The sequence below is a fragment of the Moschus berezovskii genome, chromosome 12 (assembly GCF_049115385.1).
Source record: "Moschus berezovskii isolate FMDL1 chromosome 12, NW_MosBer_1.0, whole genome shotgun sequence".
In the NCBI taxonomy this organism is placed as follows: Eukaryota; Metazoa; Chordata; class Mammalia; order Artiodactyla; family Moschidae; genus Moschus; species Moschus berezovskii.
Window position 1 is genome coordinate 13,357,750 of NC_142471.1, and position 6,278 is coordinate 13,364,027.

The 6,278-nt window shown below is 40.9% G+C and overlaps 1 pseudogene; it reads left to right on the plus strand.

Annotated features, from left to right (window-relative positions):
• Window positions 1-3,132: 3,132 nt before the first annotated feature.
• LOC129555092 (heterogeneous nuclear ribonucleoproteins C1/C2-like) lies at window positions 3,133-4,299 on the plus strand (annotated as a pseudogene).
• The last annotated feature ends 1,979 nt before the right edge of the window (window positions 4,300-6,278 follow it).

Genomic DNA, 6,278 nt, shown 5'->3' on the forward strand with positions numbered 1-6,278 from the left:
GAGCTGAATTTTTTTTAGTGTTAAAGTTTTGGATTCAAAAATTGTTTTCATAAAACGTTTATTTTATGGCGGCACTGGCTTTTTCCAGTTGCAGTGAGTGGGGGCTACTCTTCGTTGCTTCTCATTGTGATGGCCTTTCTTGTTTCAGAGCACAGGCTCTAGGCAACGTTGCAGCACATGGGCTCAGTAGTTGCAACTTGCGGGCTCTAGAGTAGGGGTTTAGTAATTGTGGTTCACAGGCTTAGTTGTTACACAGCCTGCGGGATCTTCCCAGACCAGTAATCAAACCCGTGTCCCCTGCATTGGCAGGAGGATTCTTAATCACTGGATCACCAGTGCTGTGTGCTTAGTAACTTAGATGTATCTGACTCTTTGCCACTCTTTGGACTGTAGCCCACCAGGCTCTTCTGTCTATGGAATTTTTTCAGGCAAGAATACTGGAATGGGTTGCCATTTTCCTCCTCCAGGGGATCTTCCCACCTAAGGATCAAACCAGTGTCTTCGTTGTCTCCTGCATTGCAGCTGGGTTTTTTACCTGCTGAGCCACCAGGGAAGCCCTCAGAATTACTGAATTACTTTGAGGCTCTAGGAAGGATGTCAGTGTCTTTGCCCCGGTGAGAAGTCCTACTCTGCCGAGGTTGATATAAGCACTGTCATCATGCATGACAGTCTTTAGGTGCTATGAGGCGCAAGTGTCTGGATATGAGCCCTTCTGGATATGTGTCACTTCTGATTGACAGGGCGTCTCATAACCAAACCTGGTGTAATCTCCCAGTTAAGCTGGGAAAACAGTCATGGATAACAGAGGTAGAGTTCTCAAGCCAACACCTTTCAGGTGAGTTATTGTGTACCAAAGGAGTGGAAGCTAGTGGAAATCAGATCTCAAGTGGACAATGAGTTGCTTGACGCTTACAGTTTCTTTGGCTTCTGTAACAAAGAAACACAATCTGGGAGGCTTAAAACAACAGAAAATGTATTCTCTCATAGTCCTGGAAGCTACAAGTGAAAAATCATAGTGTCAGCAGGACCACTCTCCCTCCAAAGACTCCAAGAGGGAGTCCCTTCTGCTTCTTCCCAAATTTTGGTGGTTGCGACAGCCCTTGTCCCTCCTTGACATACAGGTGTATTACTCCAGTCCCTGCTTCCATTGTCACATAACCTTCTCTGTATATCATCTTCTTTTAGCGACAACAGTCCTGTTGAGTTTAGGGCCCACCCTAATCCATTATGACCTCATCCTAATTCATTACATCTGCAGAGACCCTCATTTCAAATAAGGTCACATTCTGAGATCCTGGGTGGACATGAATTTGGAGTAGACAGTCAACCCAGTATAAGATCTTTGAAACCTTTTTGGAAATCTCTTTTTAGAGACTTCATACCTTTTCAAAGTTTGAGGATTATCCAACCACCATTCCTCAAATATTTAAATTAACACCTTGAAATGTCACCCTCCTCACAGGAAGTACTCCTTCTATGCTCAGTGTTTATAGAGAAACTTCGTGCTCTGACATTACCCAAATCTACTTCTTGGTTATTGCTTCTTGAATATTTATTTCTTCATAATTCCTCTCTTTCAGTAGCAGTTTCAGTTGCCAAATTTCCTCTTATTTTCACATAGTCCTTTGACCATCATCATTTTTAGATATCTTCTTTAGAAATTATTATCAACATCTGTGATTCTTGCGTGCCTTCAAATTTCTCTGCTCATTCCTTCTTTCCTTTTGTGGTAAAATGCCCCATATTTCTTCTGTATCCTGACTCACTTTCTCTTTTATCCCTGCTGTTAAAGATTTCATTACCATTGTTTTGCCCAAATTGATAATTTGTGTACCTTTGTGATTTATTTTTGCTTTTATTTATTATTTTTAAATTTATTTTTATCTTTGGCTGCACTGGATCTTTGTTGCTGTACTGGGGCTTTCTCTAGTTGTGGAGCACAAGCTTCCAGTCACACAGGCTTCAGTAGTCGTAGGCAAAGGTTTAGTTGCCTTGAGGCATGTGAGACCTTCCTGGGTCAGAGATAGAACCCCTGTCCCCTGCATTGGCAGGAGGATTCTTCACCACTGGACCACCTGGGAAGTCCCTGTACTTTATTTGATAGCACTCAAAATCCTTTCTAAAATATACTTAAATTTGCCTTTGGTGAGTAGAACTAATTCGATCACACTCACCTTTCCTAAATATTTATCCTTCTGTTGTCTGTCTACTTTATCAACCAGCACCAGTTAATTAAATCAATAAATTTTCATTTATGTAGTCATTTATTCAATTTGAGATGTCTGTAAAGGCTCTATTTTTACCTTCTGCTCTTCTCAGATGTTTTTAAGTGATTATTAACCCATATTCAGGGCTTAAGTTTTCTTTATGTTTTTATGACTTCGAAGTTGGTGGCAATCTCATAGTCACCATAATCAACACTTGCATTATGGCCTATGGTGTACTGGACACCATTCTAAGCAGGTTATGTATATTAACTCATCTACTTCCCACAATTATCCCGTGATATAACAGTATAAATAGGGTTACTATTTTACTGGATTAACAAACCGAAGTCCAAAGAGACTAAGTAACATGCCCAAGGTCCTCCTTTTCCTCTTGTTAGCATGTATAGAGTCATCTTAAACTGCCATCTCTATCATTCTTTCTTATAAATTTTATCTCAGTATCCGTTATCTGTTATTATTATGCGTAAGTTCCTTTAGTATGCTCAGTTGTCATGAGTTTTAACTAGAACCAGAACCATATTATCACATATTTGGATTCGTATTGCATTTGACAGATTTGATTACCAAAATTGTAAAATATATGTTGATACTAGCCTAAGAAGATAAATCTATATGTACTATAATTTCCAAATTTATAATTCTCTTTTTTATAAGAACTATCATTATGGCCCTGTGTTTCCTAACCAAATTTTACTTTTTTCTATTTGTCCTAAACTTATGCTTAATTTCATCTAGATCCATATTCTTAAATATCCTGAAACATATATAGATCTTTTATTAAAGTTTATTTTGCCTTGTAAGAAACCTTAAATCTTTAATTTAAAAAAATGTTATTGGATTTTTTTGTGAAGAGGTGAACACTGAGCAATTGCCATGGCATTGCTGACCTTGAGCAGCAATCAGCTTCTCCACGAAGAACCCAGGGGTAGGAGATTCAGAATCGAATCTCTTCTCCTTTCCCCCTCCTGGGAGACTTTTTTGATCTTCAGCTACATTTTTCAGCTTTGTGAGGCACCTTATCATCAAAGACAATGGCCAGCAATGTTACCAACAAGACGGAGCCTCACTCCATGAACTCTCATGTATTCACTGGGAATCACAATACCTTTGTGGTCAAGAAATCTGACGTGGAGGCTGCTGCTACTGCTGCTAAGTCACTTCAGTCGTGTCTGACTCTGTGTGACCCCATAGACGGAAGCCCACCAGGCTCCCCCTTCCCTGGAATTCTCTAGGCAAGAATACTGGAGTGGGTTGCCATTTCCTTCTCCATTTCCTTCTCTGACGTGGAGGCAATCTTCTCAAAATGCAGCAAAAACGTGGGTTGCTCTGTTCATAAGGGCTTTGCCTTCGTTCAGTATGTTAATGAGAGAAATGCCCAGGATGCTGCGGCAGGAGAGAATGGCAGAATGATTGCTGGCCAGGTTTTTAGATACTAATCTGGCTGCAGAGCCAAAAGTGAACTGAGGAAAAGCAGGTGTGAAGTGATCTACAGCAGAGATATCAGTCTCATCTTTTGACTTGGAATCTGACTTTGAACGGGACTATTAGGACAGGATGTACGGTTACCCAGCATGTGTTCCTTCTTCTCCTCCTACTGTGTGGGCTGTAGTGCCCTCAAAATGCCAGCGTGTATCAGGAAACACCTCATGAAGGGGCAAAAGTGGCTTCAATTCTAAGAGCAGACAGTGGGGATCTTCTTCTAAGTCTGGAAAGTTGAAAGGAGATGACCTTCAGACTATTAAGAAGGACTTAACCCAGATAAAACAAAAAGTGGATTCTTTACTGGAAAGCCTGGAAAAAAATGAAAAGGAACAGAGCAAACGAGGAATAGGGATGAAGAAGGGTAAGTCAGAAAAGGAGCAGAGAAGCAGCTCCCTTAAGATGAGACTAATGTGAAGATGGAGTCTGAGGGGGATGCAGAGGGGTCACACTCTGCTGAGGAGGGAAACCTACTGGATGATGATGATAATGAAGATCAGGGGGTTGACTAGCTGGAGTTGATCAAGGATGATGAAAAAGAGGCTGAGGAAGGAGAAGATGACAGAGCACCAATGGCGAGGTTGACTCTTAAGCACATAGCAGGCTTTAGAAATCTTGTCCCATTATTTCTTTACCTAGGCACTTGTCTAAGATCAAAATTTTCACCAGATCCTCTCTCCTAGTACCTTTAGCACATGCTCATTGTTCTCCCCATCCTTGTCCTTTTCATGTTCATTAATTCATATTTCCCTGTGCCTAGTCCCATTTTCACTTCCTTTGACCCTCCTAGTAGTTATGTTAAGTCTTACCCTGTAATTTTTGCTTTTAATTTTGATACCTCATTATGACCTAACAATAAAAAGGATGTATGGTTTTTATCAACTGTCTCCAAAATAATATCTTGTTATAAAGGGAGTACAGTTCTTTCCATTCATACATTAATTGCTTTCCAGGTCAGGAAGCAACAGTCAGAACTGTACATGGAACAACAGACTGGTTCCAAATAGGAAAAGGAGTACGTCAAGGCTGTATATTGTCACCTTGCTTATTTAACTTATATGCAGAGTATATCATGAGGAACGCTGGGCTGGAAGAAGAACAAGCTGGAATCAAGATTGCCGGGAGAAATATCAATAACCTCAGATATGCAGATGACACCACCCTTATGGCAGAAAGTGAAGAGGAACTCAAAAGCCTCTTGATGAAAGTGAAAGAGGAGAGTGAAAAGGTTGGCTTGAAGCTCAACATTCAGAAAACTAAGATCATGGCATCTGGTCCCATCACTTCATGGGAAATAGATGGAAAAACAGTGGAAACAGTGTCAGACTTTATTCTTTTGGGCTCCAAAATCACTGCAGATGCTAATTGCAGCCATGAAATTAGAAGACGCTTACTCCTTGGAAGGAAAGTTATGACCAACCTTGATAGTATATTAAAAACAGAGACATTACTTTGCCAACCAAGGTCCGTCTGGTCAAGGCTATGGTTTTTCCCGTGGTCATGTATGGATGTGAGAGTTGGACTGTGAAGAAAGCTGATCGCCGAAGAATTGATGCTTTTGAACTGTGGTGTTGGAGAGGACTCTTGAGAGTCCCTTGGACTGCAAGGAGATCTAACCAGTCCATTCTAAAGGAGATCAATCCTGGGTGTTCATTGGAAGGACTGATGCTAAAGCTGAAACTGCAATACTTTGGCCACCTCATGCGACGAGATGACTCACTGGAAAAGACCCTGAGTTGGGAAAGGTTGGGGGCGGGAGGAGAAGGGAACGACAGAGAATGAGATGGCTGCATGGCATCACCGACTCTGTGGACATGAGTTTGAGTGTACTCCAGGAGTTGGTGATGGACAGGGAGGCCTGGCGTGCTGTGATTCATGGGGTCGCGGAGAGTCGGACACGACTGAGCGACTGAACTGAACTGAACTGAACTGAACCTCTCATTAGTTGAGTAGCCCCTGAGAGCAGCTTTGAGTTACGGATATGTGTGTTATACCCCACAAAAGAGTGCTATGTGGGGCTTTTCAACACAAATGTAACAATGTATTTTTGTGAATAAGAGTTGGCATGTTAAATGCATCTTCTGGAAAAATAACTAGTGTAATTGTCTTAAGATTGTCTTCTAAAGTTGATACTGTGTGTTATTTTTGTAAACAGCCTGATGTTTGGGACCTTTTTTCTCAAAATAAACAAGTCCTTATTAAACTAGGGAAAAAAAATGTTATTGGAGTATAGTTGATTGACAATGTGTTAATTTCTGCTGTATCACATGGTGATTCATTATCATAACATACATACACCCTTTTTCATATTCTTTTCCATTATAGTTTATCACAGGATTTTGATTATGGTTCCCTGTGATATATACTTGTCATTTATCCAGTACCCATCTGATAATCCCAAACTCCCAACCCATCCCTCCCCTTCCTCCTCTCTACCATGGTAACCACGAGTCTGTTCTCTATGTCGATGAACATCAGAGAGCTCATACAGGACAGGGACCCAGTGAATGTAATGAATGTGAAGAAGCGTTTAAGATTTCAAACTTTAATATAAGAACAATGACAGTGGAG